The 20,076-nt window shown below is 42.2% G+C and overlaps 1 protein-coding gene across 5 annotated transcripts in view; it reads left to right on the top strand.

Annotated features, from left to right (window-relative positions):
* Positions 1-20,076, top strand: part of fto (FTO alpha-ketoglutarate dependent dioxygenase) — a 115,128-nt gene that overhangs the window by 86,607 nt on the left and 8,445 nt on the right. The window contains exon 9 of one of the 5 annotated variants that reach the window (XR_003294830.1): positions 9,428-9,568. The exons of 3 other annotated variants lie outside the window; for them this stretch is intronic. The gene's annotated coding sequence lies outside the window, so the exon portion shown is untranslated. Of the gene's footprint in view, positions 1-5,876; positions 6,024-9,427; positions 9,569-20,076 lie in introns of all 5 variants that reach the window. One more of the 5 variants, XR_003294829.2, reaches the window with a different exon arrangement.

The following is a 20,076-nucleotide window of genomic DNA, read 5'->3' as shown; positions in this document are numbered from 1 at the left end:
GCCATGCTTTTTGTAAGTTTTGATGGGCGCTATCAGTTTGAAGTTGCTTCTACCATTGATTTGATTAAAGGCATTATGCATTGTCTAATGAGTTTTACACTTGGCTGAGTGGTGAATAATCACCCAGTGATTTCTGACCCAGAACTCTTCTTCACACTCCCTCCTCTGCTCATTTTTCTCACTTTCCTGTTTTCTCACTCTCTTGGAGCAGAGGACCAGACACTCTGTAGTTCACAGAAGAGGTAATGGAAATCAATTGAAGCTGTGATTTGAAGATTTCCCCCCCCCCCCCCCCCCCTCAAATCAAATTGATTCCTTTGCTTGTTTTGCTTTAATATTCATTTTAGGTAAGTGTGCAGTAAATGTGCAGAGAATGAATATGAATATTAAGTGTCAAGCTTTTGTGCATAAGACCAGTTTTGAAAACTATAAATTTTACCCAGCTGCAAATTGTCTGGCAATTAAAGCATATTGTGTATAATAAGCAGTGTCTCTATTGGGTGTTTAGTTTTATCGAGCCTGTCTGGAGATAGAACTCATACCTGCTGCTCTGTGAATTGCAGCACATAAAAGATGGACTGAATATGTTCCCGGGGAATATTGCCCTCTCCAAAAGACCAATCCGTCTTGCTTAGGGAGGCAATCTTAGGTGCAGTAGATAAACTAATATTTGTGTATAACCTCAGTCAGACAATACAAATGATGGGATGATTTTTCATCTCCTTATGCATACAGGGAAATATGAAAAATTGAGGTTTAGGAATGGAATATTTGCAGGGTCTGCGAGGCGGCTGGCTGGGCCGCTGAGTGCCCTGGGCCACGCTCCTCACCAACGACTGCTGAGTGAAGAGTGATGAGAATATTATACCCGTCTGTTTCCCGTCACTCCCCATCCTCCCCTCCCACCTTCTTCATTCTGTCTTCTGACCACACTAATTCTTATGGCCACAAGATGGAGAAAGAGGGAGCAAGCGAGGTAAAATGAGAGACAGAACACAGGCTGGCCCTCTGGCTTGCTGTCTTTGACTTTTGCCGTCTCCCCAACACCCATGATTGACAATCGCTGACTTAATTCTCCCGCTTCCTCTCACTTCTCTTTATTGTCTCTCCCACCCTAAACCAACAGCCCCGCCACCAGTGCCAGATCCTACCACCGGCACACACTCTCCCTTCATCCTCTGGCCTATGGGTCTTACACTGCTAAGAACCTCTTATTGGGTTAATCTGCTGGCCAAACCATGCCAAACTATTCATCACATTGAGGAACTGGTGGGCAGATGGGGGCAAAGTACCAACCCTAGTGCTGACGTTTGGTCATAGTGGAACTCATGTTTGTGGAAATTAAGCAAAGATATTGAGGAGGCTACAATGCTAATACTCCATCTGCGATCATGATGTGGTCTGTGATCAGTGATGATAAAATGGCATCAGTGATCTGAAGTCTAAAATACCCCAAAATGAACTATGCTTCATTCAGCATGTATATTGTTTAATATAAAAATAAGTCCAACAAGTATCTTTAACATTCACGTTCTCTTGGCACAAGTCTTTTATAAGTTGTACTTACGAGCATAATACAGTGTGTGTTTCGCCAGCATCAGTCAAGAAAAGGGCATGTTTTCCTATAAAGCAGAGAGTATTTGGTTCAGCCCAGTGTCCCTCTTTATCCTATTCCCTGGCTTGAAAAAAAAAAATGCTGAATCCTATAGAAACCTGCCGTCAAGTGCAATTCCTGTCGCCACCACTCCCTGACATGGAGATGGTGACATTTACCCCCAAGCGCCCCTCTTCTACTCCCCAGGTTTGGGAGTTTTTATTTTTAGTTTATTGTGTTGCCTCACGCCCATGCCTCCATGTTTTCCCTTGAAAACCTTTGTGTTTGCTCTCTATATTTCTGCATTATCTGGCTTTGTCCCCTGCTTTTCAATATGTCTTTTTTTCCTTCCCCTTTTTATTTCATTTTCTCCCTCCCTCTCCTGTCTTTGCATCTCAGACTGTATTCTTCTCTCCCTCTATTTTAGCTTTACTGTGGTGAAGAACTTCCCCTCCCCTGTTCATGATAAATCAGGGGTCTGAGCAGCAGCACTCAGGCGGAGGCATCAGTCGTGAGGCTGATGAGATAAGCGGTGCTCATCTTTTGGCCCTGTATGGAGATTTATTGGACTGGGATAAGCAACAAGCTAGCCATCACTCTCAGCCAAATAGACTCCCCGCCTGCATGTGTTTATTCTTATTGCACTGCCACGACCAGCGCCACTGTCAAGGGTGGAGTAGCCCCCGGAGGCCTGCTTTGTGGTAGTGGAAGCCTAGCCCTGATCTCTGGATCATTACCTTCTATTAGATCAAGAAAACAAGCCTCCACACAGGAGCTATGAGTGACACTGATGGCCCAATTTCTCTCTATCTCTGAGGACCACATAGGCATATATAAAATAAGGTTATTCTATATAGTGGCTGCTCATATCTGAGTGTCAGCAGTGTTGTCTTTCTTTTTTTTTTTTTTTTTGATTTTGCAAGCATTTCTATTGGTGCATTGCAGGTTGAAGGAAATTCTTAATTATTCATGTATGTCAGTGTTTGGGTCAACTGCCTGGGTGCGTTCAGGGACACATAAGTTTTGGATGGAGGTAGACAGAGGGTTTGTCAGTGGTGAGTTTGCAATCTTTAAGTTCTTCCACATAAGCTGAAGGTTCACATTCTCAAGTTTTTAAAGGGTGTAACTTTAAAACAAGATAGAACACTTCTTCCAAATGTAAGTTAAAGTGATGAGTTTATAGCTCCTTTCTATCTTTGCTACCATTACAGTAAATTTTAGGATGTGACAATTAAAACATTTCAGTCATTTTATCACAAAGGTAAACACACTGTACTTCTCAGGAGATGTTTGTTGGTTTCTGCTTTTGGGTTGTATATATTCTAAGGTCTCTGAGTACATCCACTGAGCTGGTTCAATGTATAAAGGCAACTTTTTCTTTCCTTTTCAGTCTGTCTCTCTAGCCTGCTCAGACAAAAACAGGGGGTTTTCTCCCGCCAAAGCAGAGCTTTTGCAAAATGGCCTCTGGAGTGTATAAATCTTCAAAAGCTGGCTTGGTGTGTCAGTGTATATGTTGTAAATTGAGTTTCTGCAAAACAATGACGTAAGCTGCCCAGTAAGGGTTAGGAGCTGTGTGCTATTACAGTGCAGAAGGCGCCTTTCAGCCACTCCTAACTTATTTTTCTTTTTTTTTTTTTTTGACCATTAACCAAATTAGCCAAATACATAACAGAGCTGTTGTCATTAACCTAGATTTATGTTGCTTTTATCTGATGACATTATGATTTTAAAGCAAGTATTTTATCATTACAGTACAGTAATATTGGGAGAACTGCTAGTTTCAGTAACATGTAGTGTTTATGGGCCATGATTAAACTATTTCATACTTGAAGTTGTCAGACAGCAAGAGGAAACTGATAGGGTGTTACAGGCCATCAGCTAGCACTTGAATAACTAGTTGTCTGTGTCACTTATTCAAAGTCAACAAAGTTAAAAAGATTTCCTTTGATCACTTCTGTCAAACTTTGATACAGGTGTAACCAGCTTAACATGAGAGCGGCCTCTATCACAGTTTCACAGAGCAAAGTGACTGCAAATTTTGGGCGTGAGACATTACGTGAATGATTGTTGCTCACAAATTGCAGATATGTTTGTGCAGGGAACCTACATGCTCATGAAATTGTGACAAGTATAATTGTGTTTTCATAACGAAATGTTAACAGCAGAAGAAAATTATCTCATGTTACTGGAGCGTGCATGTTGCAGAATTGTTAAAATGATGCCAGCACAAGGTCTCCCAAGGATGACTTAAAAACGATTAACCTAAGAAAATCATGGATAAAGGGCACTTAAAAACCATTATCCTGTATTTGCCTGCTGTGTCCAGAGTGGCCACTAGAAAAGTTCCACAGTCTCACTCCTTTTTTTTTTCGTCAGCTGCTGATGACAGCATTAATTTCAGGCAACCAGCAGTCTAGCACATTAACTGTTGCCCGACTGGTGTCAGAGAGCTGAAAGCCAAGATGTGCACATCAAGCACCTATTCCTCCCCCCACTCCTTCCTTGGTGCCACAAAAACATACACTCCACTCACCCAACAAGTTCTCCACAAATTGCTTTTACACTCCTCACCTATGAGTGTACACATGCACACACACACATGCGCTCACAAACTTAGGCCAGAATGGGGTAGCGGGGGTTAGTTTTTCAGCACTCAGGTTATATTTAATCATGGCTGGCGGATGAGGAGGCTTTTCTCTTTATGAAAGGTATTAGAGGAGCACTGTGTTTTCACTCAGCTTTACACTCTGCCCCCATGCTTTTCTTCCTCTGACCTCTGTTACCATGTGCCAGGGAGGAATTTGATAAAGTGACACTGGGCCCCCACTATCTCATCCTCCCTCTCCATCTCCCATCTCTGTCTCAGATTCTAATAGTGCGTCTGGCAGGTCTGGACTGCCTCTCATCTCATCAGTGGGGTCACACCTTTGGGCTGCCCTCACTCTCTCCCACAGCACTTGCCTTGTCATTTATTTTGCTGCTGAAACGGCCAGCAAACCAGCAGGTGTGATTCAATCTCCTACATCCACAGGCTGATGTACCAGACAAAGCCACTGCTGTCTGTGATAGCACTCACAGGAGTGAACAAGGGGCAGGGTTTTACAGCAGGAATATCAGGCCCTTGTGTCTTGCAACTTCCTGCTCTCCTCCCATCCTTTGCTGTTTTCTCACTGAACCTGAACCATAAGGGAGGATTTTCTTGTGCCATACATTGTTAAAACGCACTTTCGTTAGCCGATGAATCATACTCTGACAGAATAGTCTATCATTCAACTTGCTCTACTCTGCTACTCTGCATCCTTATGTGACTTACCCCAAACCTAGTTGATCTGTACTACTTCTACTTAAGGGCCTCATTCTCTTTGATCTAACTAAAGTTACAGAGGAAAGTGAGAAGCATTGGGAAAGCGCCAGCAGGGGGGTTTACATGCCCTTTCAACACTTTGAGAAGTAGGGGATTCTCTCCATTCTGCTTCATGTTGCACCCAGAGACTCTCCCCACTTCACTGCCATGCATCAGCAGACACTTGGTCATTAGGTAGATTGACAGTGATTGTCTGGCCTGCAGAGCTGAGGCAGCCTCTGCTCAGCTCAGATGCCTGCTTTGAAATGCACACATATAGATTTTGTGTGGGTGAACAGAATTAACAGAAAACGTTACAAGCAAAGGTAATCGATAATGGTGTGAAAGATGCGGCGGACAGTGTGGAAATCACATTTTGGACAGGTTGCTACTCCATAATTGATTGGGTAAAGCTTTAAGCTGCTGCTGTGTGTGTGTGTGTACGTGTGCGTGTGTGTGTGTGTGTGTGTGTGTGTGTGTGTGTGTGTTTTTAACTTAAAGGCTGACAATCAGTGTCTCACTACTGCTCATATTGTACCTTTACTAACAAAGAGAGTAAAAGGTGAAAGGGTATACTGTAGAAGATGGTGTTAAGACAAAAACGAGGTGCCTTTGAAGTTTGATTTTCTGCCTTAAAGACCTGGGGTTTCTTCTTTGCCATTGCCCAGACTTACAGTTTGTTACCTTTACTTTGAAAGAGCTGGGAGACTAATTTCCTTTTTCATGGGATGTGTGAGTTAGGCATGTTGGACAAAACACTCCAGCGTCTTATATCTCTGCTGTCAGATGCAACACTAACATCTGATGTATTTGCTGTTCCTTGACCTGTATGTGACTGATACGTGCATTTGACACTTGAGATTGAACTAAATCTGACTCATATCCTGAAATTCTGGCATTAGCTTCTTTCTTTGTGTCTTTTTATGTGTGCACATTCAGAAAGGACAAAAATCTTGATGAGGTTGGGGGCTGTCTTCTATTATTCATCAGTGGTAATGAGTGAGTGGAACTGGCAGCATCTGTGGACTTATTGATCCTGTCCTCTGGTTTCGTGCTTCACCTACAGTGGGGGGAAGAATAAAAGAGGTGGGTTCAATCTAGATGTAAACCTCTTTTCTGGAGTTATAGAGAACGTGTCCAGCCTCCTGTTTCTCCACTGTGGCTGGTCAGCCTCCTGGCACTGAGACATTAGTATTTAATTGTTTTGGATTGGAGTGCCCTGTGTTATTTAAAGATCAACAGAAGTGTCACAACGTATGTGATGACCTATCCTTTATTTATTTTTTCCTTTTTGTAAAGTATCTCACAATGCTGTGTGAATTAATGTTCATAGCATACACATAACTGTCGCTCTGTAATTACATCGTCTTAAATTCTGAAGGATTTGTGTTTTTGCATTATGTTATTTTTTAATTTAGATTTAAATTATATGCCCCAATGATGTGACTTTTGGACACTGATACAAATAAATTGCTTCTGTGTAAAACCTGGAATTTTATGAAAGATGTGTAAAGACCATAAAACAGTCACTCTAAAATGGCATGTTGATCATACAGTATATCTGAGCCTTGCAGAGGCCTCCCCTTTAATCTCTGTGCCTATGTATTTCCCCAGCTCCTCCCATTTTACTGCCTTAGTGCACAAATGCAAGCGGGCTAAATTAGGCCAGCCCCCTTTTAATACCGCAGAGAGGAGAGAAGCAGCCATTATGAATTATCCTTAATTACAGCCATTTCCTAAACTAATAAAGCTGCTAAATCTTTACTGCAAAGGTTAGTTTACCCAGCATGCATTAAAAACCACTGAATGCGTCTGTGTTCGTGCCTCTGTGTGTATATGTGTGCATGCGCATGTAGCTCATGCATTCAAGCGTACATGCTGGCGTAAAGTCTGTCTGTGTGTGTGTGTGTGTGTGTGTGTGTGTGTGGGCACAGGAAAGCTGGCTGGTTGGCTGGCAGCACCCATATTCCCATTAATTTCACGTGGGCTCCCTATCACCAGTCACAGATGCCTATAGACACGTAAATGAGTCTCCAGTGAACGGTGGGGCGCCTCAGCCAGCCAGCTCGGGCCTAATGGGCTGGAAAGCCAGCGTATGTGACGGCAGGAGATGAGGGCCTTATTTACACTGGCAGACATTAGCGGATGGACGCTGATTCACTGATTAACACGTCAGCCTCCCTCACATCCTCCCCTCCTCATGTGTCTAGCAGTTATCCTTATCCCTTCATTCTCTCGCTTCAAACCTCTACATGTAGAGCGCCCTCACAGCCTCACACATGAATATCAATATTCTGTTCTTCTTGTTTTCTTTCATTTTGTCTATTTCTTCTTCTCCAACTTCATACACCAGTCACATGTCCACACCAACACATAAAAAGACACTCAACCACACACGTGCCCAATGTCTAGTGTTGGAAATGTGTGGTGGCAGGCTGCTGAGAAGGGGAAAGCCATCTGTGAATGATAGCTCCTGTGCAAAGTTAATGTTTCTCATGCAGCGCCGAGTGAGGCGCTGATGGAAGAAGATGACTTTTTGAATGGTTAAGTGGGTAAACGGTAGATCACGGCCGCAGCGCTCCCATTCGGCTCACCCACCATCAATCCCTCCCTTTTTCCTTTCCTCTCTCCTTTGCTCTGCCTTTCTGTCTCTTTCCGTCTGCGAGATTGTTTATTGAAAAGGCACGAGGAGGCCGCCGATAAGAGAGGCAAGGCTAATGCCATGATTTGTGTCAGTCACGCCATACAATTTGTTACAATTGCGACACTTATCACAATATAATATGTTTATTCTGGTCAATTAAGGGGCAAGGAAAGCTCCTGCATTTGAAGTGTCACATGCAAGATGGGACGGGGTGAGGGCGATCAAAGGGAATGGAACTAATCTAATTGTACAGCATCTCACGCTGCTGCCACCTCTGTACCCATTTCCATCACCAGGCAGCCTATAACCTCATACATTTTCGGAGAAAAGAAGGAACATTACAGATTTACAGTTACTGAGATGGCCAGGTGATGTTGAGTTAGACTCCAAATTTATACACAATGCAATCCGACCTTTTTAATTTTAAACCTGGACTTCATATACATAGACATTTTTCATATGCACATGTAGGCCTTCATTCCCCTTTTCCACATTCAACATAGACACAACATTTACACCAGCACACCAAAGATTTACTGCATAAACACTTAAGAAAACTTGTACTTGCATAACATTCAGGCCTACGATGTGCTGTAAACACTCACTCTTAAGGAGACACACGCACACACATGCTTCAAATAATAGAACAAGTATGACATAAATGCAAACAAGGAGTGTACTGTAAATGCGCAAATAATTATATGATTACGTAGATCTGCATAGCTATGCAATTATATTTATACACAAACACCAGTGCAAGCCTTTGATCAGGTGTGTTTGATTGTTAGAGCTGTCAAATTTATTACACACACAGAATAAACAGATACATCAGCACACGCTTCTAGGTCCATGCAGCTGCATGCACACACACACACGCACACACACACACACACACACACACACACACTCACACATACACACATACCTGGACAAACTGTGGCCTGGACCAGCATGGATCCCAAAAGAGTCAGAGTATACATAAAAGCAGGCCAGGCTGCAAAGGCAGGCTGTAGCAGACCAGTGCTTCTATCGATCTGACAGGGTTCATTAGGTAAGTGCTGACATCACAGATTGATGTCTCTTTAAACCAGTGCCTGGCAAGGAGCTGACAAGGAAAATCAGCACTATTGACTGCCTTAGTTGTGTGTGTTTGTGTGTGTGTGTGTCATTTTGCACCATTTCATTCTGTGAACATATATGCTTACATATATGAGTACATCAGTGTCAACGGGCACATATTTGTGTATGAGCATGCATGTACTAGCATTTGGCACACAGGCATGTCCCATTGTATGTGTGTAGATGTGTTTCCCTAGACACCACACTAAATACCCTTGTCTTTGATGGCTCCTTGGGTGTAGGTGTTCACTAATGTTGCTAGTTATACGCTCAGCCATGCGCCTAAGGAGCCTGTCAGACTGTTTCTGCCTTTGCACCACCATCCATCCATCCACCATCCTAGAGTAGGGAAGAGATGGAGTGGAAAATGGAGATGAAGAGTAAAGGAAAGAGGGTGTAGAAATCAGAGAGGGACTGAATTGAATCTCTAACCATCTATATTTCATCAGCTCATTTAGGAACTCTGTTTTGTAATTATATTATGCAAGTTTCTGACTAATTTGCAATCCAGAGAGAATCTTGAAATACAGCTGCTTTGGTTTCACAGGGCCTCAAAGCTGTTTACTTCAAATTTAAGATTTAGGGCTTTGATTTTTTTTTTTTTTTTAACTTCATGTTGTGGTAAAAGAGGCTGAAAATTGTCTCTATATATGACCCCAGTCGCCTCGCCTCTACTTGTCGATTGATTTGAGATGTCATTTGTATCTGATGTGTTTCTCTAATTAAGATCAGGGGAGAATCATTGGCATTGAGTGGCCTCGCACGCCTATTGATTGGAGCTGGGAGGGAGTCGGTGTTTGTGAGGACAGTACGGACAGGAGTGACAGGAATCAAACTGGTGGGTCGAGTCATTGGAAAGCTGGACCAAGTAAGATATGCCGCAAAACCTCCAGAGTTAATCTTGTTCTTTTAGGTCTTCCAAGGGGCAATTTTTTTTTTTTTTACAGCTTTATGAGGAATTTGTTTCTTATCATATCAGCAGCTGACTTACAAAAGAACACAAGACATGGTTTTGCAAGTAGATCACCTAACTACAGTATCACTTCAAGCAGCAGCAGGCTGTTGAGATTGTCAATTTCCTATTATCATGTTGCAGCTGTAATAAGCGATTTTTGTAGCTGCTGATCTGCATCTATTGTAATCCATAACAAAGTATTCAATATTTTGTAATAAATTTTAACAGAGGGCATTGACAACTTGAGATCAGCGTCACATATTCAATAGTCTTAAGCTCTAATGGTAATACAATAAACATTACCTACTCTTAACACCATGGCAGACTACATCCTGCTGCTTTAAATGAGCCATTGATCAACTCCTTTGGAACATGAACAGGGTGTCTTCATGTCCAGTTGAAATGTCTTTAAACGATCTATAGTCTAGGTGAGGCACAGACGAATTGACTTATCTGGTATTAATATATCAATACTCAACATGCTGTATTTTCACAAATAAGAAAAAAGTAGTTTAGAAAGTTTGCCTGTACTTTAGTTTAATCTGAGCTGAGCATAATGCAAAGTAAGTGTCTGGATTGTGCAATGTGCAGAACCAAAGGCATGAATCCCTTCCAGGCCACCACCACCGGAGGCACATCCCCATTGGCTGCCTCCAGGAGATTAAAGAGAATAATTGCCAGCTGATTGGCTGTTTAATTTTTCATGGACCTTTGATGCACAGGGTGTTTGTATTACCTTTATCAGCAGGAATAATAATGGGATAGAGTTTGACACACTTAAGTAAAACAGGCTTTTTCAGAGAGTAGAGGAGCTGCTACTCTTTATTTCACCATAAAGGAACAGAATAGACTGCAGTGGGGTGTCAGTCTCTTGCTTTACAAATTGATGCACATCATTTTGAAATGATAATAGATAACATTTAAAGAAAGTATCCATATTTCATTACCTAGATGCCACATTGTACATTGTAATGTACAATAAATAATTTTAATTATCATCCAATGAGTAGAACATATTTGATTTTTTGATTTTTTCATGTTTTTTGCTTTGTGTTAGTCGGTGCAGTTGGTGTTAATGTTATTGGACTGAGTTTTCTTAGATTGTAAGTATTTTTAACTTTCATGTAAATGAAGAGAACTAAACATTAATAACCTTCAGTGCAATGAATGGACAAAAATAATAGGTGTACAGTACCTTCTTTTCAGTCCAAATCTGTTTTGAAATGGGAATTTGGATAAAATCAACTTAATTTTCTAATTCTTACTTTAAAATGCAAAATACAATTATGTCTGCCTTTTTTATTTTGTTTGTCTTAATTCAGCCTCATGGACAGTACGGGCAGGTACTCTGGTTTCCTCCCACAGTCCAAAAACATGGATGTCAGGTTGATTGGTGACTCTAAATTGCCCATAGGAGTGAGTGTGAGTGTGTGAGGTTGTTTGTTTCTGTGTGTCTCTATGTAGCCCTGTGATGGACTGGTGACCTGTCCAGGGTGTACCCCTGCCTTTCGCCCAAGGAGAGCTGGGATAGCAGATCCCCATGAGCCTGGTTAGGAATAAGCAAGTATAGATAATGGATGGATGGATTTAGCCATATACTTAGTTGACAAAATAAGCTTTTTTTTCCTTTTTTATAATTAGAATTAAAGTTTTGACAGAGGAGAGTTTAATTATGTGACTAATGTGTCTGTCTTCAAATGAAACTCATCAAAACCGATGTGGCTTGAGATTTTCACAGCAAAATCTCTGTTGAGTCTGTTTTCCCTTTAAAAATGCAGCATTTGAAGTATTGTGTTTTGTATTGCTAGGCTGTTGTGTTCAGTTGCATTACATTGTAACAATGCTTCATTTTTCTGGTGACATATTGAATATAAACAGTGGCTGCCTATTTAAAATGAACCAGTTTCATGCCTGCATAGTACATTTAATTTCTAATGTTGAAATCCTCTGGTATTAACACCACCATAAACTGTGTTTTACCAACTCTCTGAAAGTGGTATTAAAGTAAATGGGAGTTAGCTGTGCCACCTTCTCTCAGATCAGGAACAGCTGCAGTTGACAGTCCCATGTTCGTACCTCTGCTAGGTGACACTAATCTCTTCCTGTAGGTGACCTACCTTCAGCATTTTCAGGCTGTGTGTGTGTACAGTAGGTGTGTATGTGTTGTGTGATGGTTGCAGCGCATGTCTCCTCCGCGGTTCCGCTCCGGAGGTCCAGGAACGGTGAGCTTCTCATGGTTGTCACTTTGAGGTGGGAGAGCAATCATTTCCTTGGACAACAGTCCCATCCTCATCCCTGCTTCCCGCCTGCTCGGATTAGTTCCTCTCGCTGAGAAAATTTGCATCCAAAATATTTTCTCCTTATTTATTTTTTCTCTATTTTTTGTGTTTTCTTTACATCGTCTGCCATCTGTGTCTCTTTTTCTATGCTCTTCTCTGTTTCCTTCCTCCTCGGTTTCCCCCAAACGCTGTAGAGCATTTTATTACAATTGTCAGAAAGAGTAATAATTCTATTGTGGGGTGATTACAACAGGGTGTTTTACCCACAGATCACCAGAGCAATTAAAATCTGTAAATAAGGCTACCCATGATGCCTCAGTCCAAACAATGGGGTCCCGTAGGAAGTGTTTGTTTGAAGAACTGTGGAAGAGAGAGTTTCTCTCTGACTCTCTCTCTCTCTCTCTCTCTCTCTCTCTCTCTCTCTCTCTCTCTCTCTCTCTCTCTCTGTCTTTCTCATTAATTAGAAGCTCCTTCAACCTAACAGGACTGTGTCTATGGGCAGCTTTGCACAATCGTAGTGACACATATTTCAGACACAAAATGAAGTTGTTTACTTTTGTGTAAAATTCTACATTACACATTACACGGACTAGGCCTGTTTTGCAGCATGGTGACAATAATGCAGGCCCAGTTGTGATAGCTACAGCTGATGTGGGAGAGGAAATAGAAGCATGCAGTAGCTATTATGAAGAAGTAGGCAAGCAGACACAATTACACTTAGACTGAAACACGTGCAGGCAAAATGTAACAATGAATTTGGGAGTGAATTTTCAGGCAGTGAGGTAAGATAGTGAAACTGTGGGGGTAACATCTGCAAAGTCTTCTATGTCCTGTGCTAATATTAGGAAATGATTCCTGAATGCACTGATTGTTTTGGTCAGAGTCTCTTAACTACTGGCTAATCTTGCCTGACTTTCTTCTAGTAACTTGACAGTGTATCACATCTGTGCTTCAGCAAAACCAAAAGAAGATGTTGCCAGATAACCAAGACAGTGTTGCCAGATAATTTCTTATTCCTTGCATGAACAGCTTAATTAGGGCTTAAGCTAACCATTAGCAGAAATGCTGCTTTAATCTTGGTTTAACCTGTTAACCTGGTATTGCCATTAATTACCTGGTTCACTGTAGTTCCCAAAGTAATGCAAGCACCTCAAACACCTTAATTCTTTTTTTAATGTCTCTTTTTTTTTGTAGAGACAAAAGGGCTCTTTGTAGTTTCGTGGGAAGACATGTGGAACATGTCGTGTATTTGGTGTCAGGATGTGCACACACCGCTTCCGCAACCACCCCCACACTGCTTCATAAATTACTCACAAGTGGAGTTTGGGCAGGTTGGTGCAAAGGAACCAGACAGATAGAAGGAGGGACCGTGGGAGTATTGCAGCTCGACACAACGCTGCAATGATGCCAGGTTCTGCAGGTCTCACTGGAGGCTATATGCCTTACCAAGATCCTGTTTACAGTCAGCCAATGAAGCTGCCAGCCACCGATTTCCATAACGCTGCCTGCGGTCCTTTGAGGAAACTAATTTCCCTCTGCCAGAGATGCGCCACGATGCTGACTGCTCAGTACTGCTCTCACTGTGAATTCTATCTTGTGTTCCTCTCTTTTGTTTCCATATGCTTTCTTCCCAACTTATCTTTCCATCACTCCTGAATTTTCTTTTTCTTTCCAGTATCTCCCTCTACACTCATTTTTTCTTGGTTTTCTTCCAATTCTGTCTTCTCTTTATTCAAGTCAGTGATTGTTGCCAGTATTTTAGGAATATATTGGCACTCAGGGAGTAACAGTTGTGCATCTTTTTTATCACGAGCATTGCCTTATGTGCACCTGTTGTGTGAAAGTATGCGTGTCGACATCTATACAAATCAATGTAGTTTATGTTGTTACACAGTTGTATGTAGTTTCCATATATGTTTTTTCTGCTTGTGAGGATGAAAATATTTACTAGGCACTAGGGGCATTAGGATACCTCTTGTTCTATTATTCATATTTTACAACCATTTTACCGTTTGTATGCACTTTTCTTCCATGGCCATGTCCATGTCCACTCTGCTGTGCATTTGTGTTCATGCCTCTAAACTCAAGACAACTCTCTGCATGAGCGTGCCATCCTCAGCTTTTTCCCCTTGTTCTTTTCTGTCATATGTTTGTGCAGATTTTTATTTTCTGCTTCAGCCACTTGTGTAGTTGCCATGTTCCTGCGCCTGTACATCAGTGAGCATCTGCTCTTTCAACAAGGTCCCTATGGCCTCAAATGTCAGAGCAAGCAGCTGCCAGACAAGTGCATTGTGCAGCAGGCTTGTGGTTCGCCTCCTCCACTCCCTCCACTTCTTGTTCTGTGATGTTAACTGTGATTGAAAGTAAGTAGGCAGCAGCAAGTGAAGGAGAGAGATGAGGGGAAGGGTCTCTGCTTTTCAGAGAATTGGATTCCTTCAGTTCGAGGGAGTACTGCTTTTAATGTTGTTCAGGGTTGGAGTTTTCTCCAGGGCTTTTGGGTCAGGTGGGGGGAGGTCTTCTGTTGTGCATTAGGTACAGTCTCCTCTGCCCTTTTGTGAGAACACTACAGTGGGAAGACATTTGCAGCTTGTGGTCCATGTTCAGTTGGTATCGGGATGAACTGTGTGCACATCCAGCAATACTAGTACTTACACAAGTGCATGTATATACTTTTGCACGGCTTTTAGAAGTCTGCAGATGCAGTGTAATATTTTAGACAATGTGGATCCCCTGTTGCACTTTATAATATAAAAGGTGCTACAAGATGTAACAGCATGCCTGCATCAGAGAAAATGTGGATTTGTTGCAGACATGCACGTGTGTGAGCAAGTAGACACAGGATGGGAGCACTGAGGCAGAAGAGATGGAGGGCGAAGAGACAAGCAGGTACCCCCTAGGAGGGACCCGGGGGGCAGCAGGCCAGGGGTAGCCCCTCTAGCTCCCCCCCAGCACACTCTGCTCTGCTCTCAGACACTCCTATTGATTTGTCCAGTGGATAAGACCACAGGTTAGCCACTCTGCTAAGTGCTGCTCTTTTCACCAACAAAGGCTGAACACAGACTCCATTCAATGTCAGGTGACATTGTTTCCATGGCGTTACTTGTTCTAGCCACACAAATCAGTGTACCTATACCGTTCCCCTCCCTGGCACAGAGCGTGTATGAACCATCAGGGGGCACTGTTAGACTCTTACACAGTGTAAATGACCCAAGCCAAACCTGGTGTAGTTCTCTCTTGCCTTCTCCTGAGGCTGTAGGAAGCGATGAGTTCACAGCGATGGCAGGTCTACAAGCTGTGAGAAAAGGCACTTTAGGTGTCAATCAGTCCTCTTGCTTTCATCTCGGGATCCCAGAAAGTAGAAATTCAGTGTTAATTCAAGCCTAAAGTAGATTTGTCCAAACAGTGTCTTGAAATTGTGCCTGAACTTTGCTCGGTGTGATCAACATGTGTAGTGAAGTGTAAAGTTTGAACCTGACAGATATAGATGGAAGTGAAGCTAACTCTTGATCAGTTTGAGACAGTTCGTCTCATTGCCAAGCTCTTATGTGATCGGAAGACAGTCAGCAGCACCTCTGTGCTCGCTGACAGATGGATGAATCAAGTCTTCATAAAAGGCTCATTGGTGACACATTAACATGAGCTGAGCTTCCTAGAGGACTCTGAATTCTGAGCTGTCACAGGTGGCAGATGAGATAAAGCTACTATGCTGCTCTGCTTGTTTCGTAACATAACCCAACTCATGTTAAGAAGAAAATTGGCACCTGCTTGACATCTATTAAAAAGAAGTTTCAGAGATGTGAGGGAGGATTGTTGTAACACGTCTTGTATTTTTAATTAAAACAACCTCCTCTGAGTCATCATCGGCTTTTCATGTGTCCGAAGCCAGAACAGGTGTGATAGTAAAACAATGAACAGTGAAAGAAGGAACACCAGAAGGGTGTGGGTGTAATACAACTTCCCACGCTATAACTACAAGCTAGTATGTCTTTACAAGAAACTGCAATACCTTTTATCATTGTTAATTAGAAAACCGGAATGTAGGACAGCACAATACCAGCTCACCATATTGTTTTTCTTCTCACACATAGTTTCATGTCATTTATCATGGCATAGAGCCAGACTTGTTAGTGTATGTTAAACTGGTCCTCTCTCAGATGAGAAATGGAGGCTATTAGCTGCAATGTCAGCCATATGAAACAAGCTGAGGGCTGCCTGCAAAATTTGACTGAGTGAAACAGGCACCCTCAAAGATATCAAATCATTTTGAATAGTCATGCGTCAGAGTCTGGAAACTGAAAACTGCAGTTTTACAACTTTCTGAGTTCAATGTATTGTTCAGTAAATGTAGTGTAGGTATTTACCACAGTGTTATAAAGATCTAAGTAGTATCCATTGTAGATGTAAACATAGCTTCAAATGTCGAAGCAGGTTGAATTCCAACTGGCCACATTTTTCGTGTGACACCAACATATAGGTTACAATATCTGTTCACAAAGTGCAGGTGCATCTGTCAAAAACAGATAAATTATTAATATGGCAAGGATACAGGACAACACAGACGAGCTGAATACAAATTACAACAGGGGTCTAATAAACATATGCAGTTACAGGGAATTGTAAAAATGAAATGACCTGCAACATTATGTGACCCTTTAGTTTATTGTGTCCATCTAGTGTGCAGAGATTGATTGATTGATTGATTAATTTGACTCATCTGTAGTAATCTGTTGCTAGCTGCATGATTAAATATGAAAGATACTTTTAACTTGTCCTTAACAAACCCGTGGTACATTTCAACCTTCCCCACCTTGCTGGGCTCCCAAGCACTTGTAGCTATTGCTGTTTTTTTAGCTACCAATACCACCTACCTGCGACATGAACAGGGGAGGACAGGGACTAATTGCAGGGACAAATGTTCCCAACTGCGAGGTTTGCAGTTGTCTGGGTCTGGTCCAGGTCCTGTTTATCTCAACCTCTGTTGGCAGTCATACACACACGCTATACTCTGATTTAACCAGAGGCAAAACCCCACCAACCCCCGCTCTCTCTCATCAAAGATTCATAAAGGCAAGGTTCTCAATGATTTTCTGTCTCTTCCTGTATTCACAGCTTGTTGTCCTCACCCTTCCTGTCTCCTGCCAGTCAGACAGCGGAAATCAGGCGGAATTATGGCTGAAGTGGCTGCTGGCTCCCAGATCGTGTGCTTGCATGTTACTGTATATTTGGGGAGTGTGTGTGCTTGCCCTTGTAGACATGCAGAGACAAATGAGTGGGACATGGGCAATAGGGCAAGGGGAGCAATGGACAGTGATATGTTGGTGTTATACTAAAAATGTGCCCCCCATACAGAGAAAGGAGTCAGACTGCACCGACTTGTCTCTTTCCCTCATGCACTTCTTCCGTTGTTTTTTTGTCTTCCGCCCCAACCCCTGAGCCCTCTGCATCATGGCACTACTAGTTTCTACACTGGATCTAAATCTAGCTCATTCAGAGCCCCAGTCACCATGCCCAGGGCACACCATCTGTAGCCCTCTGAGTCCTTCCGTGTTTGTGTGTATGTGTGTGTGTGTGTGTGTGTGTGTGTGTGTGTGTGTGTGTGTGTGTGACTATGTGTTTATCCCCTTGTTTATGTGTGTGTAGGTTTGCATGCAAGGGTGCGTATGTGTGTGTCTGGAAACCCAAACCACCGTGCCTCAGCCTGTTAGTCTTGCTGCTTACCAGGCTTAGCCAGATGAGGGCCACTCAGCCCGGATCTAATTCCTTCGACTCTGGCAGCACTTCACTCCTGGCTCTTTTTGCCTCTCAAGTGTGCATCTGTGACCTTGGCTGACATCAGGGGGGTTAAACTGTGGACTTGGAGATGTGGCCACAGTGATTGAGTGGTAAGCTAGTTTTTGGATCAGAGCTTTCACACAGCCATCTGGGCTTCTATGGGGCTCAGAAAGAGGTTATCCTTCTCATACTCCCCACAGCTGACCCTGGATCAGCAGTAACAGCACAGAATTTAGTAAAAAGAATCCTCGTTGGAAGAAGTAGTGCAAAGTGGGGATGTTTTAAAGTGGAAAAAATCTTTAAGAAAAGAATCTAATGAACAGGCCACCTACCCCCTACAGTTGTAATCCCTGCAAGCTAAGGGATTTTCTTATTGTAGTCCTTGTGACAAACAAAATAAGTCTGTGTCACTTTTTGCTTAAATTACTTTCTTGACTAAACAATGAAAACTACTTCTGTACTTGCACCCATTACTCAGTATTAATATGAACAATGATTGTGGCACTAGAGAAAAAGGGATGGGTTCTACATAATAATCCTTAGGACATGCTGGTATTACAGTTACAGCTTTGCAAGTCCTGATATTGTCACTACAAACAGAACATTGTGAAGAACCTGTTAGACCACAAACAGCTTTTTTTCAACACCCAGAACAACTTTAATGAGTGATTTACACTCACACACACCTACACAAACACGCACACACCAACTCATCATAGGTGGGTACTTATGTACTCATACCCACACACACACACCATTCTACTGTGTTCCCTGGCTCGCTGTGTGCGCTTTTTGCATCCTGTTCGGTGCAGCGCCTCAGGGCCTAGCCTGGCTGCTCTTCCAAACAAATTGCTGGCTGTTCACAGCGTTTTAAATGCCGGGGCCCTTTAATTACACTATTTACTTAATAGGGTGAAACAAAACTCGTGTTCACGCAGCAGGAGCACCAGGTGATGCAGAAGTTCAAACACCTGGCAGAATGCACTCCTCTGGCATGGGCGCACAACATACACTTGGCTACGCTTGAATGCACACACACTTGCATACTGTGTTGCTAATACTATATGAAGGCCTCTCTGAAACCTGGATATAAAACTTCACTAAGTTTTAGAGTTATTCTTTTTTTGCATCTGGAAAAGTGCAACATTCATACAGAAAGTTACTATATACCCAGAGTTAGTTAATCCTGTACTGTAAACACAGTGAGTAATGGTAGTTTTACTTGTTGACTTATTGTGGATGCCTATGTGGGAATGTGAACATCTCCTACCGTGTGCCACTCCTTTGTTTGTTCATTTAGATGTTAACAAAAAAAAAAAACAAGCCACCTGAAATAAGTCTAATGTGCTGTGTAAAACATCATTGGAGTCTGTCTTTTACATTATATTACCTGGTCTTTAATGTCTAAAGGTGGAAACGATTGCCAAATGGTGGCATTGGAGGAACTGGAGGAAAGTTCAGGGGGTCAAGTTTTAAAGTGAACCTTTCTCTAGAATGCACATGGGTGTTTTTTTAAAGCCTTGAGTCAAGTATTTATAAATTTCTAATGCCTGATGATGATTAACCTCCATAATTAATTTGATCAAATGACTTATTTTTTGCTATTTGGTTTTATAAGAATATCTCTTCTCTTCTTCACTGTCCTATTATGGCATACCTGTCCAATTTATTGGTTTTAACATTTCTACAGTTTCTATTGCGTATTTTAACTATCACTGGTTTGCTGAACCTATTATGTGATCTCATCATGACAAACTATGATAAGATGATTTTTTGTGTGCAGTTTAAATGTCATTTTACTTTATAGTCATTCAAAGAATAGGAGGGGTACTGTTGTTCCCTGCTCTTGAATAGTTGCTTGTTTGTTTTCATGCTTTGGGAACAACCATTTCAGTGTCTCTTTTTTTTCTCGTAAAGCAGTTTAATGTACACGTTTCTGAAACCCAATATCTATTGTGCAACAGTTTAAAGCATCTATCTCACAGTTTAGCTTTACACAAAGGCTTCAGAACTTAACACCACATTCCCTCGAGCTAGAAAGATGCCATGTAACCAGGCAATTCTAGTTACAATAGACTATAATTAGCTGGGCCAGCTTGACCCCACCACTGTCACCTGAAGACAGGTGGGAACTGTGCCCATGTTGGATCGACCCTATCATGTGACTGGGGTCAAGTGTCGTCCAAATGACTCTGCTGTATAGCTGCTGAGGCAAGCCTCATCCATCACTAGCTTTATTGCACTGTTCAGATGATGCCCACAAGGCATTGATTCTTAGCCGGGGGGGGGCATGTGATTGAAGGGAGGCAAGAGGGTTAAAAATGATCGTTTTACAAGAACACTCTCAGAACAAGTTTTCACAGCAATGGT

This window comes from Mastacembelus armatus, chromosome 3, assembly GCF_900324485.2.
Source record: "Mastacembelus armatus chromosome 3, fMasArm1.2, whole genome shotgun sequence".
In the NCBI taxonomy this organism is placed as follows: Eukaryota; Metazoa; Chordata; class Actinopteri; order Synbranchiformes; family Mastacembelidae; genus Mastacembelus; species Mastacembelus armatus.
This window is presented reverse-complemented; position numbering and strand designations above follow the sequence as displayed.